At 45.0% G+C, this 18,794-nt stretch overlaps 1 protein-coding gene across 3 annotated transcripts in view; it reads left to right on the top strand.

Moving 5' to 3' along the window:
• Positions 1 to 2,783: 2,783 nt before the first annotated feature.
• The window catches only part of LOC140720619 (uncharacterized), a 32,108-nt gene continuing 16,097 nt past the window's right edge, over positions 2,784 to 18,794 (top strand). For all 3 annotated transcript variants that reach the window (XR_012097226.1, XM_073035451.1, XM_073035450.1), the window contains exons 1-3: positions 2,784 to 2,916; positions 7,583 to 7,763; positions 8,928 to 9,110. The gene's annotated coding sequence lies outside the window, so the exon portion shown is untranslated. The remainder of the gene's footprint in view (positions 2,917 to 7,582; positions 7,764 to 8,927; positions 9,111 to 18,794) is intronic.

Raw genomic sequence — 18,794 nt, 5'->3', positions numbered from 1 at the left:
AGCCTTTCCCCATCACCAGGTCTGAGGAAAAGCGGGGAATCCTCTGTCGCGGTTTCCTTCTCTGTGAGTTCTGTGCTTTCCTGTAAACATGGAAGGTGTTGAGTGCTGGACTGAGTGAAAGAGAATGGAGAAGACATTATCTGCTCAGTGATGAAACGTCTCAGTGACTTTGATCACAGGAACAGTAACTGGGCATCCTCGCCACCCATTCTGTAAACTACCGGGTTCGGTAATTAGTAGCAAAGCACATGACTGTGGAAATTACCATATAAACCATATAACAATCACAGCACGGAAACAGGCCATTCCGGCCCTCCTAGTCCGTGCCGAACTCTTAATCTCGCCTAGTCCCACCTACCCGCACTCAGCCCATAACCCTCCACTCCTTTCCTGTCCATATACCTATCCAATTTTACCTTAAGTGACACAACTGAACTGGCCTCTACTACTTCTACAGGAAGCTCATTCCACACAGCTATCACTCTCTGAGTAAAGAAATACCCCCTCGTGTTTCCCTTAAACTTTTGCCCCCTAACTCTCAAATCATGTCCTCTCGTTTGAATCTCCCCTACACTCAATGGAAACAGCCTATTCACATCAACTCTATCTATCCCTCTCAAAATTTTAAATACCTCGATCAAATCCCCCCTCAACCTTCTACGCTCCAATGAATAGAGACCTAACTTGTTCAACCTTTCTCTGTAACTTAAGTGCTGAAAGCCAGGTAACATCCTAGTAAATCGTCTCTGCACTCTCTCTAATTCATTGATATCTTTCCTATAATTCGGTGACCAGAACTGTGTCACCATTACAAATCAGAATATTATTAGAGTCACAGAGCCCAGCAGCACTGGAACAGGCTTTTCGGCCCTTCTAGTCAATGCGGACCCGTTTTTGTTTTTACTGCCAACAACCTGCACACTCTTCCCATCCATGTCCTTACCCAAATTTCTCTTTAGTGTCTAACTCGAACCCACATCCACCACTTCCACTGGCAGCTCATTCCACACTCTCACCAACCTCTGAGTGAAGAATTCCCCTTCAGATTCCCCAAAAATAATTCACCTTTCACCCTGAAATATCAAGTGTGACAGGGGGAAAGTGTGTATTGAACCGGAGGAAATAGCAGAGGGACTTAATGAATACTTTACTTCAGTATTCACTATGGAAAAGGATCTTAGTGGTTGTACTGATAACTTGCAGCAGACTGAAAAGCTTGAGCATGTAGATATTGAGAAAGAGGATGTGCTGCAGCTTTTGGAAAGCATCAAGTTGGATAAGTCGCTATGGATATGAACATTTGGAGAGGTATAATGTGATTAGTAATAGTCAGCATGACTTTGTGAAGGACAGGTCGTGCCTTACGAGCCCGATTGAATTTTTTTGATGATGTGACTAAACACACTGATGAAGGAAGAGCAGTAGATGTAGTGTATATGGATTTCAGCAAGGCATTTGATAAGGTAACCCATGTAAGGCTTATTGAGAAAGTAAGGAGGCATGGGATCCAAGGGAACATTGCTTTGTGGATCCAGAACTGGCTTGCCCACTGAAGGCAAAGAGTGGTTGTAGATGGGTCATATTCTGCATGGAGGCCGGTGACCAGTGGAGTGCCTCAGGGATCTGTTCTGGGACCCTTACTCTTTGTGTTTTTTATAAATGACCTGGATGAGGAAGTGGAGGGATGGGTTGGTAAGTTTGCTGATGACACAAAGGTTGGATGTTTTGTGGATAGTGTAGATGGCTGTCAGAGTTTACTGCGGGACATTGATAGGATGCAGAACAGGGCTGAGAAGTGGCAGATGGAGTTCAGCCCAGGCAAGTGTGAAGTGGTTCATTTTAGTAGGTCAAATATGATGGCAGAGAAAATGTCGGGACTGAGATGAGAGGAAATGTCTCCACGCCGAGGGTGGTGAATGTCTGTAAATCCACACCACAGAGGGTGTTGAAGACTTGGTGATCGTCCTCACATAAAACAGAGGCTGGCAGATTTGTGGAGACCCAACGGATCGAGAAAATGAGGATCGGTAGAAGCATGTGGCTGAGATGGGAGAGTAGCCTCCATCTTGCTGATGGTTAAAGGGGCCGAATGACCTCCTCCTGTTGTTTCTCATTTAATGCTTCAGTGTTCCTGTCCAGTGAGGCTAGAGGAATGTGAATAGAAATGAGTGTTTATAAACATAGACTGATTTAAATGACAAACACCAGGAAATCTGCAGATGCTGGAAATTTACGCAACACACACAAAATGCTGGTGGAAAGCAGCAGGTTAGCCACGTTTCGGAACGTTTCAGGACTGACGAAGGGTCTCGGCCCGAAGCGTCGACAGTGCTTCTCCCTACAGATGCTGCCTGACCTGCTGCGTTCCACCAGCATTTTGTGTGTGTTGACTAATTTAAAAGAAACCAGCTCATTTTCTGTGTGGGTCTGAATTGTGTGTCGGGATAGGAAGTGAATCAAAACTATAACTCTGAGAACTCTGTCACCTGGGGCTGGAGGGAAAGTGATCGGGGAAGACATGGAGGGAAAATCTAAATACGTATGGAAATGATATAGGGAAATAATGAAATAATGTGGGAAATGCGGCGGTGGGTAGGGCAGTATGTGAAGGGCGAGGAACAGTCAACGGTCACATGGGAGACCCTCCAGCGAAACGTGATCATGTTTTAACGCAGATCGGCAGCATTTGCGGATTTGTTTCCGTGGCCCCGCCCACCGCCTGTGACGCAAAAAAAGAAGCACATTGCGCATGCTCACAGGCCCGAGCCGTGCAGTGATGTTTTTTCGTTCTTTGTGGAAGTGGGTCAGCGGCGGGTCTGGGTTCGGGTTCGGGATCGGGAGGGGGTTCTCGCCCCCTTGGACGGGGAGCCGGAGACGGATTATTCTCTGCGGGGCAACACCAACAATTTCCCTTCGGTGAGTATTGAAGCCGGTCCCGAGCGGGGAGTTCTGACGTTGAGTGGTGAGTTAACTTTCCCGAACTCAAACAAGAGAAAATCTGCAGATGCTGGAAATGCGAGCAACGCGCACAAAATGCTGGAGGAACTCAGCAGTCCGGGCAGCATCTCGGGGAAGAACACAGTCGACATTACCGGCCGAAACCCTTCGGCAGGACTGGAGAATAAAAGGTGGGGGTGGGGAAGGGAGAGAGAAACACAAGGAGATCGGTGAAACCTGAAGGGGGAGGGGATGAACTTTCCTGAACTGGCGGCCTCGCCTCGCTTCCTTCACAGAATCTGCCGGGGTCGGTCCGGGTTGTGAGACCTTCACACCGAACCGTCTGAGATGAGCCGCCGCTCAGCCCCTGTTGTTCTGGCCTATTAGCCGGAGGAAGTAAAACATGTTTCTGGATTGTTACTGACAGAGAAATGTATAATTTGTGTTCCGTGTGTTATCTGAATGTACTTGCCTGTGATGCTGCTACAAGTCAGTGTTTCTCTGTACCTGTACCTTCCCGTACTTGTACACTTGGCAATATATTCAACAGGACCTGAGAAATCTCAGTGAGATTTGATTAGTGATGATCATCTTGGCAGCTCGGTAGGTCGAATGTATGAGACAATACACTGTTAAATGCAAAACCCTGAACAGTGTTGATGATCAGAGGGATCTTTGACTCCAAGTTCATCGCTCCCTGAAAGAGACTGCACAGATTGATCGGGTGGTTAAGAAGGCAAATGGCATGGTTGTCTTTATTAGTTGAAGCATTGAGTTCAAAAGTCGGGAAGTTGTGCTGCAGCTTTATAAAACTAGTTAGCCCACATCTGGAGTGTTTCATTCAGTTCTGGTCGCTCCCATTCTCGGAAGGATGTCGGGGCTTTGGAGTGGGTGCAGAAAAGGTTTACCAGGATATTGCCTGGATTAGAGGGCCTGAGCTTTAACGGGAGGTTGGACAAAATTGTGTCGTTTTCTCCGGAGCCGTGCCAGCTGGGGTGAGACTGGATGGACGTTTATAAGACTACCAGAGGATTAGAATCCATGTCTCAGAAAGGCAGCGTCCATTAGCAAGGGCCTCCATCACCCAGGGCATGTGGTTTTCTCAATGTTACCAGCAGGTAAGGAGGTACAGAAGTCTGAAGGCTCACACTCCGTGATTCAGGAACAGTTTCTTCCCCTCTGCCATCCGATTGCTAAATGGATATTGAACCCTTGAACACTACCTCACATTTAAAATATATAGTATTTCTGTTTGTTGCACGATTTTTAATTTATTCACAGAAACATAGAAAACCTACAGCACAATACAAGACCTTCGGCCCACAAAGTTGTGCCAACATGTCCCTACCTTAGGAATTACTATGGTTACCATAGCCCTCTATTTTTCTATGCTAGTATTTCTTTATTTTTCTCCAGGTACCTATTTTGCTGTCTTGTCATAACCATTTCAGCCCTGGGAAAAAGTCTCTGACTGCCCACATGATCAATGCCTCTCGTCATCTTATACACCTCTGTCAGGCCACCTCTCATCCTCCATTGCTCCAAGTAGAAAAGGCCGAGTTCACTCAAACATTTCTAATAAGGCATGCTCCCCAATCCAGGCAACATCTGTGTAAATCTCCTCTGCACCATTTCTATGGTTTCCACATGCTTCGTGTAGTGAGGCAACCAGAATTGAGCACAGTGGGGTGTGACAAATGTCAGATATTGCTGCAACATTACCTCTCGGCTCCTAAATTCAATCCCACGATTGATAGATAGATAGATACTTTATTCATCCCCATGGGGAAATTCAACATTTTTTCCAATGTCCCATACACTTATTGTAGCAAAACTAATTACTTACAATACTTAACTCAGTAAAAATATGATATGCATCTAAAATCACCCTCACAAAAAGCATTAATAAATAGCTTTTAAAAAGTTCTTAAATAGTTTACTTAAATACATTGAATGGTAACTTAAGCTCAGTCCTAACCCCGGCACTTTAACATATCTTACTCCTGGCGGTTGAATTGTAAAGCCGAATGGCATTGGGGAGTATTGATCTCTTCATCCTGTCTGAGGAGCATTGCATCGATAGCAACCTGTCGCTGAAACTGCTTCTCTGTCTCTGGATGTTGCTATGCAGAGGATGTTCAGGGTTTTCCATGATTGACCGTAGCCTACTCAGCGCCCTTCGCTCTGCTACCGATGTTATACTCTCCAGTTCTGTGCCCACGACAGAGCCCGCCTTCCTTACCAACTTATTAAGACGTGAGGCGTCCCTCTTCTTAATGCTGCCTCCCCAACAAGCCACCACAAAGAAGAGGGCGCTCTCCACAACTGACCTATAGAACATCTTCAGCATCTCACTACAAACATTGAATGACGCCAACCTTCTAAGGAAGTACAGTCGACTCTGTGCCTTCCTGCACAAGGCATCTGTGTTGGCAGTCCAGTCTAGCTTCTCGTCTAACTGCACTCCCAGATACTTGTAGGTCTTAACCTGCTCCACACATTCCCCATTAATGATCACTGGCTCCATATGAGGCCTAGATCTCCTGAAGTCCACCACCATCTCCTTGGTCTTGATGATATTGAGACGCAGGTAGTTTGAGTTGCACCATATCACAAAGTCTTGTATCAGTTTCCTATACTCTTCCTCCTGTCCATTCCTGACACACCCTACTATGGCTGTGTCATCAGCGAACTTCTGCACATGGCAGGACTCCGAGTTATATTGGAAGTCTGATGTGTACAGGGTGAACAGGACCGGAGAGAGCACGGTCCCTGTGGCGCTCCTGTGCTGCTGACAACCGTGTCAGACCTACAGTCTCCCAACCGCACATACTGAGGTCAATGCATCATTTGCCTTCTTAACCACAGAGTCAACCTGTGTAGCAGCTTTGAGTGTCCTATGGACTAGGACCCCAAGATCCCTCTGATCCTTCACACTGCCAAGAGTCTTACCATTAATGTTATATTCTACCATCATGTTTGACCTAACAAAATGAACCACTTCACACTTATCCTGGTTGAACTCCATCTGCCACTTTTCAGCCCATTTTTGCATCCTATCAATGTCCCACTGAAACCTCTGACAGCCCTCCACACTATCCACAACTCCCCCAACCTTTGTGTCATCAGCAAACTTGCTAACCCATCCCTCCACTTCTTCATCCAGGTCATTTATCAAAATCACAAAGAGTAAGGGTCCCAGATATACTGTAAATGATTTAGTTGTTTCTTTTTATTATTTTATTTTGTTTTTTTTCCTTTCTATAATATGTATTGCATTGAACTGCTGCTGCACGGTTTTCAAATTTCATGACACACACCGGTGATAATAAATCTGATTCTGATTCTGAGTGGACAGGCAATCTATTTTTCCTGGGGGTTGAAATGTCTAATATATTTATGGTGAGAGGAGATGTAAGCAGCAAGTTTGTTTCTTTACACAGAATGGTGGGTAGCTGGAAAACTCTGCCTGGGGTGGGAGACCCGACTGGTCACGTGATCCCGTTTGCCCCTCCCATTTAACAGCAGATGGGCAGCACCTGTGCATCTGTTTCCAAGGCCCTGCCCTCCGGATGATGTGACACTCACTTCGCGCATGTTCACTGTCTCCGGCCGGGCGGTGTTTTCTTTTCCGCTCAGTGCTGAAGTGCATCATCTGTGGGATCGAGGGAAGGGTCCTCACCTCCTGGGTGGGGGAGCCAGGGGTCGGGATCACTGTCTGTGGGCCGAAGATATTGCGTTCCCATCGGTGAGTATTGAGACCGATCCCAAGCGGGGAGATCTGATGTTGGCCGTGAGCCCCGAACTGAGGACCAATTACTCATTTATTTTCCGATTATCTGGGCTGGTCAAAAATGTGTAGACTTCACTTAATCTGCATTGAACGATCCAAACCTGGAGCCCAGGCTGTCTATTTCTGCAGCGTTGAAATGGGAGACCCACCAACAGGTCACGTGAGGCTGTTTACTGCAGATCTGCCCCGCCCTTCACTTTGTGATGCAAGATGACGTGGTGTGTGCTCAGAGTCCCTGGCTGGGTCAGGATGCTTCCTCTATGTTGTGTTGGGGAATCTGACGTTAGTCACTGAGTCCCGTTAACTTCCCCCAACTCACCTCATTTCCTCAGGCTGCTCACATTTGTCCTTGAGCTTTCTGGCTGTTGTGTCTTCTCCTGGACTGGGGTGCGTGTGGAAGGAGAACGTCCCAGGTTGTGGGGATCTTTGATTTCACTGCCTGCTTTACTGACGGACTGGGAAGTCTAGGGGGGAGAGTGGTTTCTGTGATGTGCATGTGGCCAAGTGGTTAAGCAATCTGAAGGTCATGAGTTTGAGCCTCAGGCCAGGCAGTGCGTTGTATCCTTGAGCATGGCACTTAACCACACATTGCTCCTGCACGTTTATAGATGGATCAAATCACCTAATCCTGTTCCTGTGTCTTATGTATTACCATGACAGAATGATGGCTCCTTCTTATCCTATATTGTTTTGTGATGTGTGAGGGACAATAAAAGATTGTTCACTGAGATTATTATATTTGGCTTCAGCGTTTAAATTTCAGTGAGTTTTGTTCTTAGTAACATTAAGCAGAAATGTTTGGTTCTCCTTTTCATTGTTAATGTGCTTCATTATCTCTCTGGTTAATGTTAGACCTGCGGTGAGAGGTTTATTGGAAAAAAAAACCCCAAGTGGAAGCAAACCATGGCTAAAGATGTGGGAATAGCAACAAGTGAACTGTCCCGAGGACCGAGGACTGAGCGCATCAACTGGAGAGAACAACTCTGAATCAGCTGACTTGGAGTTCCCAGTGAGTCAGTGAGGAGGAAGTTTGGTGAGTCTCGTTTACTCAAACACTGGTCCTTTATACATTACATACCTGTAGAATAGAAGGTGGGAAATAGTTGGTGAGACTGAATGTGCCCAGAAGAACCATTTATGCCTCTGTCAGACACAGTTGCAATCACACCAGGTCTGGTAATGTGTTTCCAGCAGCCCAGCCCTTTAAAATCACTCGCATTTTGTGGAAGTCAAATCTGGATAAAGTGGAAATCGGGCAGAATCTCAAGTTGCTAGAGATCTGCACTAAAAACTGAAAATGTTTGAAGTCATCCTGACAAAATGTTATTAAGCTGAATTGTAAAGATTGTTCCTCTCCCCACAGCTGTTCCTTACATGCTGAGCAGTTTGGTAATTACAATTTCTTTTTATTACATTCACTCTGGATTGGTTTATGTTTCCTGAAATGTACCGGTTTTAATGTGGAAGTGGAAATGGCTCACTCTGTGATAGTTGAACAATAAAGTAACCACAACTTTTCCCTGCAAATTACCCTGGTGCCAATTAGTTTGTTATTCCTAGAAATGTGTTCAGTACAGTTGTTGTGAACAAGGTTTACAAGAATAATCTCAGAAATGTTCAGCGTTATGTATGAGGACTTGTGCTCAATGGAGTTCAGAGGGACGGTGGGGGATGTTTGGTTAAATAAACCGACCAAATGCTGAAAAGCCTGGATACAGTGGACATGGAGAGGATGTTTCCATTAGACTGTGATCTGACAGCACAGTCTTGGAATAAAGAAGCTTCCCTTTAAAACTGAGTGAAGAAAAAAATTTGGCCAGAAGATGTCTGATCTGTGGAATTTGTTGCCACAGAGGTTGGTTGAAGCTGCCATTTGGGTATATTTATGACAGAGATCAACATATTCATGATTGCTGAGTAGCTCAGGGTTACAGGAGGAATGCAGGAATATGGTGTTGGAATGAAAATCAGCCATGGTTAAATGATGGGGCAGACCAGATGGATAGAATCACCTAATTCTGTTCCTGACTGAATGATGGCTCCTCCTTATCCCATATTGTTTTGTGATGTGTGAGTGACAATAACAAAATGTTTACTGAGATCATTATATCAGCCTTCAATGTTTTGTTCTTAGTAACATTAACCAGAAATGTTTGGTTCTCCTTTTTATTGTTATTGTGTTTCATTGTCTCTCTAGTTAAAATTAGACCTGCGGTGAGAGGTTTATTGGAAGAAAAACCCCAACTAGAAGCAAACCACGGCTGAAGACGAGGGAACAGCAACAAGTGAACCAGCCTGAGGACTGAGAGCATTAACTGGAGAGAACAGCTCTGCCTCAAGAGACTCGGAGATTCCATTGATTCAGTCAGGAGAAAGTTTGGTGAGTCTCATTTACTCAAACACTGATCCTTTAGACATTACATACCTGTATAAGGGAAGGTGGGATATAGTTGGAGTGAGACTGAATGTGACCAGAACAACCAGTTATGCCTCTGTCAGACCCAGTTGCAATCACTCCAGGTCTGGGAATGAGCTTCCAGCAGCCCAGCCCTTTAAAACCAGTTCTATTCTGTGGAAGTCGAATCCGGATAAAGTCACTCAGAGACCGTACAGTACAAACTCTTTATTCCAAGCACCCGGGGCTTACTTAGTTAGTCGCTCAAACAGGAACAGTCTGTGACTGTTCCCACCCAATCCACTAACTGACTAACAATTCCCCTTGCACCACAGATATATCCGTCCAGATACCCCCACACAAGACAGGCTATTTACTACATGAGAAGCTGGAGCCCCTAAAGACAAACTACAAAATAGTCATAATGGTTTATACACACAGAACAGACTGAAGCTGTCCTATCTCTACATGTGAATGCGCAAGGAGATAAGCATCTTGAAACTCTAGCTAGCTACCCACAAGGCTCAGCACATTGGTTGATCATCAGAAGTTTCTTTCAGAAAAACAGGCTGCTATTGTTTAACGAAGTGTTAACCATTTTACAGACTTTATCCTTCCCTCCTTTTGATCATTACATTATCAACAACACAGTAACTTCTTACAGAGATAGCAACTGATGACAGCATTGACTTATCAGTGGGTAAAGACAGGGCACAACAGTAATTGTAACAAAGATATGTACAACTATCAGGACATAATGCAGTATCATGCCCCACATATTACCAAACAGGCCTTCAAAGATCACCATTTCGACCCTTCGGTGAACCCGTGTAAATCATGCCCTACTTTCTTGATGCTGTCAATCTCCTTTGCAGTGTGCTCGGAGAGGGGTGTAATGTTAGTAGGTTCATCAGGGATATACGTGCAGCATTCTGTGTCAATAACAGCACAGATTCCCTCTTTCTCAGCTGGGATAAACTCTAAAGCTGTACGATTCTGTTTGACTGTTTGCCAGATTGCAATCATTTCAGTGGATATTTCTGTTACTTGGGCATGTGTTTCTGTCAGGGCCCCTGCAGTATTGTGGCCAGCTCCTCAAGTGCTGTATCCAAATTGATTATCTCTCGTAAATTCCTGGCTACTCCATAGGAGAGAAAAGTAATCATCCAAAATCAATCAGTCTCAGTTGTTCCTCTCGGCTGCTGGGCACCTGCAAGTATGGCCAGGATGCATGTTTCCCAGTATTGGAAGTTCCGTTTGATGGGGGCCTGAGACACTATCTCTCAAAACACTGACAGCCACAGTCATCTCTGACTAGACCACAGGTCCTCATCTCACTTCCCCGGATGTTATTTGAGAAAGCCCAGGCTGAGAGTTCCTCACTCTGGTTGAGCAGGATTACTGACATTGGAACCATAGTTTTACCATGCTGTGGAATTTCAGCACAAACCCAGCAGGCCCCTAGTTCTACCTGTTTGGTATAGGTATGACAGAAAGACGGAAATGTGTTAACATGGGGGCCCCCGGATGCTGGGGTGAGCCCTCGCAAAGACATAAACAAGAACACCACTAACAACCAATACATTTTCCATTAGTCCGAGAGAGACCTTCTACTCAGTTCCTTCAGTAACATGTTTGGCACCTAATGATGTATCCACCGAGATTGCCCCTTCAGTTTCACAGCCGTGGGAGCGGTCGGTAACACCTGATATGGTCCTCTCCTCCGAGGTCCAAGATTCCCTCAATCCCAGTTCTTCATCAGGAAAAAAAATCCCACGTTCCATGGTGGGATAGTCACTCCTCTCTGCGGAATAGTTCTCTTCCTTGTAAGCCTGTCATACCTGTGAATGTATACTTGGAAAATTTTGGTTAGTTGGCATATATATTTCCCCATGTCTTCCCCTCGGGTATGAATATCCAATTTTGCTGGTAGACTTTCTGGGAGCAATGGTACACAAGGTCTTAGTCTCCAGGGTGTCTTCATGGACCATCCATAAATGATTTCAGCTGGTCACAACCCTGCTTTCCCCTGTGGGGTAACCCTCATGTGGAACTGAGTAACGGTAGGACCTTCAACCAAGTGAGTCCAGTCTCCACTGTTAGTTTGGCCAGTTTACTCTTCAGAGTGCCATTTGCTCTCTCCACTGTGCCAGCGGCCCGTGGGTGGTGTACACAGTGGAATTGTTGCTTGATAGCTAGTTCATTACGTACGCCTTTGTTTACTTTCATCACGAAGTGTGGGTCATTGTCAGAGCTCAGCATCTCTGCCAGGCCATACCTGGGAATTATTTCCCGTAAAAATACCTTCACAACAGTCATAACAGTATTATTGGTAGTTGGAACAGCTTCAACCCATCTACTAAACACATCTATAATATCTAAGCAGTATCTATAGCAATGTACTCTAGGCAATTCAATAAAATCAACTTGTAGACAAAAAAATGTCCACCTGGAAAGGGAGTCATACCCGATGTGCAGGGTACAGGTTACCAACCATTCCCTCCTTTCCCAGGTGTGTACAATTATGTGTCTAATCGACCAATATTGGTAAAAACTCTGTAGGAACACAAATCTGTCCCACTGGGGTGATCCAAAAAGCTAGGTCAGGGTCTTTGGCACCCCATCTGGGACCACAGTTTTCACTCCTCCTCAGAGGTGTCCCGCTGAGAAGAACAAAACTCGAGGTAGCTGTAGAGTGGTGAGTAAGTTGTTTACAAAGGTGGCATTACTAATGGGGTGGCCAGAGGAAGTCAGGAATCCCCATGTTCCCAGAGAGCCCCATAGTCATGTACAATTCCAAATGCATAACGGGAGTCTGTGTAAATGTTCCCACTTTAGTCTGTTGCTAGGATACAGGCATGAGTCAGAACAAACAGCTCAGCCTTCTGGGCGGAGACAGCTGCTTCAAAAGAGGCCTGCTCAATTACTTCACTGTCCGTCACTATCGCATCGTTTTCCTGCTGGACCCACAAAAGAGCTTCCATCCTCAGAAAACGTTGCCTCGGGATTGAGGGGATATTGCTAAATGGATGGGAGAGTCTGACCTTCTTTTGTGGTGATCCAGACAGGGGGCAGTTGGTGCGACAGACTTCTTGGCCTGAAATTGCACAGAGATGGGGTACAGCGTCTTAGGATCGGTCAATATTAAAAGGTTGTCTTACCAGATATCTCGTCTTCACCTCAGACTCCCTCCCGTATTGGACTAGACCCACGGCCAAGTCTTGCCAGTCTCCCTCGGTGCTGGAGACTTGTTTCATTAGGGTGTATGCCAGGAACCCTGGGCTCTTTGGCTTGAACCCAGTGCAAACCCTAATGGTGGTATGAGGAACTACCAGTTCTGTCTGTCGCCAAAGGAAATCTGGAAATTCGGCCAGTAATGCAATACCGTCTCATCCTTTAACCTGTCTAATCACCGTGACTGGGAACTTCTGTCCGTCGAGGGGTGCATAATATTGGCTTTCCTCTGTGGCGCACCCTGTAGGGTCAAAGCACAGAGTCACTTGAGGGTCGGCTGCTGGCAGAAGGAGTGGAGTCCAAATTAAGTGCCCTCCACTTGGGGGTCGGAAACTGGGGAAGCTGTCGGTTGGTCACCTGTCAAGGGTGACAGCATTGTCTGTGCAAAGAATCTCGATTTCCAACAGACAGAGCAAGTCTCTCCATGCTAGATTACACCCCCTGTCTGGTGGTGACTGTAAATGAAACCTCACACTGGCTCCCCTGGAAATCCACCTGCAGTGGCTGGGTATGTGAATACGTACGTTCCATGCCTTCAAACCCTGACAGAGTGATTATAACGTCTGATAGCTGGAATCCCTTTTCCGATACTATTTCCTGATCGAGAGTGGTCGTGGTTGCCCTCATATCAATCATAAACGGAACTGGATTTCCAGCAACTTGCAATATTACATTGGGCTCTTCCTGAGGGTTGGCACTCATGGTTGGAATCATCTTCTTGTCAATTTCTAAACGGGTAGTTGTCCCCCACCTGTCCCTTGGTAGGTTTTTGCTCCCATTTCTGTTCCTCAGATATAGCCCGCTCGCGTCCTTCTTCCCGCTGAGCATATTCACCTTTAATATTAGTTCCCTTCGGGGTTGATCGAGATTCGAAAGTTGGGTCCTAATGATATGTCAAAGCTCGTCGCATTTGATTTCGGTCATTGTCAGGCCAATCCATATTATTTGTTTTAATCATGTTGGCTAAATTAGTTGGTAAGCATTGGAGCAGTAGGGCATTGAACTGGGGGGACAGATTCCCATCATTAAAGTCTTGGTCTCCTGTGAAGGTGCCGTAGCAGGCCACAAATCGCTCTCAATAGTCTGGTCCCGACTCCCCAGGCTTAGGTTTGCATTCAGGTACTTTAGTGATGTTTACAGGTTGCTGGAGAGCCCTTTACAAAGCTTGAATGATCTGGTCTGTCTGTTCATTCTCATTTTGTTTTCCCGCCTGTAACTCCTGATAGGTTTCGTATCTCAATTCTGCCTTCCATTTCCGCCCCTCATCAGCTGAGAGAATCATGCAGGAGAGACCGAATAAATCTTGCGGAGTCGCATTAAACATTTGTATAGTACTGTGGACACACTGAGCAAACTGTGCTGTTTTTCCTTTCTATCTGGGGCCTGATTCATGATCATTATCATTTCTTGAGGCTTCCAGGGTGCATACACAGGAATCACTGAGGGCTGTCCCTCCTGCTAGTCCTAGGGGGAGCGTTTGCTACTGCTGTTCAGGAGGATTTAAACTAATGTGGCAGGGGGATGGGAACAAGTGCAGAGAGACAGAGGGGGGCAAAATGAGAGTAGAAGCAAAAAGTAGTGAGGTGAAAAGTAAAACTGGCAGGCAGTCAAATCCAGGGCAAAAATCAAAAAGGGCCACTTTTCAACATAATTGTATAAGGGCTAAGTGTGTTGTAAAAACAAGCCTGAAGGCTTTGTGTGTCAATGCAAGGAGCATTCATAACAAGGTGGATGAATTGAATGTGCAGATAGTTATTAATGAATATGATATAGTTGGAATCACACAGACATGGCTCCAGGGTGACCAAGGATGGGAGCTCAACATCCAGGGATATTCAATATTCAGGAGGGATAGACAGGAAAGAAAAGGAGGTGGGATAGCGTTGCTGGTTAGAGAAGAGATTAACGCAATAGAAAGGAAGTACATTAGCCTGGAGGATGTGCAATCGATATGGGTAGAGCTGCGTAACACTAAGGGGCATAAAACACTGGTGGGATTTGTGTACAGGCCACCTAACAGTAGTAGTGAAGTTGGGGATGGCATTAAACAGGAAATTAGAAATGCGTGCAAAAAAGGAACAGCAGTTATAATGGGTGATTTCAATCTACATATAGATTGGGTGAACCAAATTGGTAAGGGTGCTGAGGAAGAGGATTTCTTAGAATGTGTGCAGGATGGTTTTCTGAACCAACATGTCGAGGAACCAACTAGAGAGCAGGCCATTCTAGACTGGGTATTGAGCAATGAGGAAGGGTTAATTAGCAATCTTGTCATGCGAGGCCCCTTGTGTAAGAGTGACCATAATATGGTGGAATTCTTCATTAAGATGGAGAGTGACATAGTTAATTGAGAACCAAATGTTCTGAACTTAAAGAAGGGCAACTTTGAAGATATGAGACGTGAATTAGCTAAGACAGACTGGCAAATGATATTTAAAGGGTTGACGGTGGATAGAAACATAGACATAGAAAATAGGTGCAGGAGTAGGCCATTCGGCCCTTCGAGTCTGCACTGCCATTCAGTATGATCATGGCTGATCATCCAACTCAGAACCCTGTACCTGCATTCTCTCCATACCCCCGATCCTTTTAGCCACAAGGGCCATATCTAACTCCCTCTTAAATATAGCCAATGAACCGGCCTCAACTGTTTCCGGTGGCAGAGAATTCCACAGATTCTCCACTCTCTGTGTGAAGAAGTTTTTCCTCATCTCAGTCCTAAAAGTCTTCCCCTTTATCCTTAAACTGTGACCCCTCGTTCTGGACTCCCCCAACATCAGAAACAATCTTCCTGCATCTTGACTGTCCAATCCCTTTAGAATTTTATACGTTTCAATAAGATCCCCCATCAATCTTCTAAATTCCAGTGAGTATAAACCTAGTCGATCCAGCCTTTCTTCATATGAAAGTCCTGCCATCCCAGGAATCAGTCTGGTGAACCTTCTTTGTACTCCCTCTATGGCAAGAATGTCTTTCCTCAGATTAGGGGACCAAAACTGCACACAATATTCTAGGTGCGGTCTCACCAAGGCCTTGTACAACTGCAGTAGAACCTCCCTGCTCCTGTACTCAAATCCTTTTGCTATGAATGCTAGCATACCTTTTGCCTTTTTCACCGCCTGCTGTACCTGCATGCCTCCCTTCAATGACTGGTGTATAATGACACCCAGGTCTTGATGTACCACCCCTTTTCCTAATCGGCCACCGTTCAGATAATAATCTGTTTTCCTTTTCTTGCAACCAAAATGGATAACCTTACATTTATCCACATTAAATTGCATCTGCCATGAATTTGCCCACTCACCTAACCTATCCAAGTCACCCTACATCCTCTTAGCATCCTCCTCACAGCTAACACCGCCGCCCAGCTTCATGTCATCCGCAAACTTGGAGATGCTGCATTTAATTCCCTCATCTAAATCACTAATATATATTGTAAACAACTGGGGTCCCAGCAATGAGCCTTGTGGTACCCCACTAGTCACTGCCTTCCATTCTGAAAAGGTCCCGTTTACTCCCACTCTTTGCTTCCTGTCTGCCAACCAATTCTCTATCCACATCAATACCATACCCCCAATACCGTGTGCTTTAAGTTTACACACTAATCTCCTGTGTGGGACCTTGTCAAAAGCCTTTTGAAAATCTAAATATACCACATCTACTGGCTCTCCCCTATCCACTCTACTAGTTTCATCTTCAAAAAATTCTATAAGATTCGTCAGACATGACTTTCCTTTCACTACTCCATGCTGACTTTGTCCGATGATTTCACCTCTTTCCAAATGTGCTGTTATCACATCTTTGATAACCGACTCTAGCATTTTCCCCACCACCGACGACAGACTAACCAGTCTATAATTCCCCGGTTTTTCTCCTCCTTTTTTAAAAAACGGGGTTACATTAGCCACCCTCCAATCCTCAGGAACTATTCCAGAATCTAAGGAGTTTTGAAAAATTATCACTAATGCATCCACTATTTCTTGGGCTACTCTGGGATGCAGACCATCTGGCCCTGGGGATTTATCTGCCTTTAATCCCTTCAATTTACCTAACACCACTTCCCTACTAACATGTATTACCCTCAGTTCCTCCATCTCACTAGACCCTCAGTCCCTTACTATTTCCGGAGGGTTATTTATGTCCTCCTTAGTGAAGACAGAACCAAAGTAGGTATTCAGTTTGGTCTGCCATGTCTTTGTTCCTTATGATCAATTCACCTGTTTCTGACTGTAAAGGTCCTTACATTTGTCTTGACCAATCTTTTTCTTTTCACATATCTGTAAAAGCTTTTACAGTCAGTTTTTATGTTCCCTGCCAGCTTTCTCTCATAATCTTTTTTCCCTTTCCTAACTAAGCCCTTTGTCCTCCTCTGCCAGTCTCTGAATTTCTCCCAGTCCTCCGGTGTGCCGCTTTTTCTGGCTAATTTATATGTTTCTTCTTTGGACTTGATACTATCCCTAATTTCCCTTGTCAGCCACGGGTGCACTACCTTCCCTGGTTTATTCTTTTGCCAAACTGGGATGAAGAATTGTTGTAGTTCATCCATGTGATCTTTAAATGCTTGCCATTGCATATCCACCGTCAACCCTTTAAGTATCATTTGCCAGTCTATCTTAGCTAATTCACGTCTCATACCTTCAAAGTTACCCTTCTTTAAGTTCAGAACCTTTGTTTCTGAATTAACTATGTCACTCTCCATCTTAATGAAGAATTCCACCATATTATGATCACTCTTACCCAAGGGGCCTCGCACAACAAGATTGCCAACTAACCCTTCCTCGTTGCTCAATACCCAATGTAGAATGGCCTGCTCTCTAGTTGGTTCCTCAACATTCCTATGCAATGGCAAGCATTTAAAGATTGCATGGATGAACTACAACAAGTGTTCATCCCAGTTTAGCAAAAGAATAAACCAGGGAAGGTAGTGCACCCGTGGCTGACGGGAAACTAGGGATAGTATCAAGTCCAAAGAAGAAACATACAAATTAGCCAGAAAAAGCGGCACACCTGAGGACTGGGAGAAATTCAGAGTCCAGCAGAGGAGGACAATGGGATTAATTAGGAAAGGGAAAAAAGATTATGAGAGAAAGCTGGCAGGGAACATAAAAACTGACTGTAAAAGCTTTTATAGATAAGTGAAAAGAAAAATATTGGTTAAGGCAAATATAGGTCCCTTACAGTTAGAAACAGGTGAATTGATCATAGGGATCAAGGATCTGGCAGACCAATTGAATAACTACTTTAGTTCTGTCTTCACTAAGGAGGATATAAATAATCTTCTGGAAATAGTAGAGGACCGAGGGACTAGTGAGATGGAGGAACTGAGAGAAATACATGTTAGTAGGGAAGTGGTGTAGGTAAATTGAAGGGATTAAAGGCAGATAAATCCCCAGGGCAAGATGGTCTGCATCCCAGAGTGCATTAGAAAGTAGCCCAAGAAATAGTGGATGCATTAGTGATAATTTTTCAAAACTCCTTAGATTCTGGATTAGTTCCTGAGTATTGGAGGGTGGCTAATGTGACCTCACTTTTTTAAAAAATGAGGGAGAGAGAAACCGGGGAATTATAGACCGGTTAGCCTCACATCGGTGGTGGGGAAAATGCTAGAGTTGGTTGTGAAAGATGTGATAACAGCACATTTGGAAAGAGGTGAAATAATAGGACAACATCAGCATGGATTTGTGAAAGGAAAATCATGTCTGGCGAATCTTACAGAATTTTTTGAGGATGTAACTAGTAGAATGGATAGGGGAGAACAAGTGGATGTGGTATATTTGGATTTTCAAAAGGCTTTTGACAAGGTCCAACACAGGAGATTAGTGTGCAATCTTCAAGCACACGGTATTGGGGGTATGGTATTGATGTGAATAGAGAATTGGTTGGCAAACAGGAAGCAAAGAGTGGGAGTAGCTGGGACCTTTTCAGATTGGCAGGCTGTCACCAGTGGGGGACTGCAAGGCTCAGTGCTGGGACCCCAGTTGTTTACAATATATATTAATGATTTAGACGAGGGAATTAAATGCAGCATCTCCAAGTTTGCAGATGACACGAAGCTTGGCGGCAGTGTTAGCTGTGAGGATGCTAAGAGGATGCAGAGTGACTTGGATAGGTTAGGTGAGTAGGCAAATTCATGGCAGATGCAATTTAATGTGGATAAATGTAAGGTTATTCACTTTGGTTGCAAGAACAGGAAAACAGATTATTATCTGAATGGCCGATTAGGAAAAGGGGAGGTGTAACGAGACCTGGGTGTCATTGTACACCAGTCATTGAAAGTGGGCATGCAGGTACAGCAGGCAGTGAAAAAGGCAAATGGTATGTTGGCATTCGTAGCAAGAGGATTTGAGTACAGGAGCAGGGAGGTTCTACTGCTGTTGTACAAGGCCCTGGTGAGGCCACAGCCGGCGTACTGTGTGCAGTTTTGGTCCCCTAATC

Source organism: Hemitrygon akajei, unplaced genomic scaffold, assembly GCF_048418815.1.
Source record: "Hemitrygon akajei unplaced genomic scaffold, sHemAka1.3 Scf000045, whole genome shotgun sequence".
Taxonomy (NCBI): domain Eukaryota; kingdom Metazoa; phylum Chordata; class Chondrichthyes; order Myliobatiformes; family Dasyatidae; genus Hemitrygon; species Hemitrygon akajei.
Note: the sequence above shows the minus strand (reverse complement) of the source record. Positions and strands in the feature narration are given on the sequence as shown.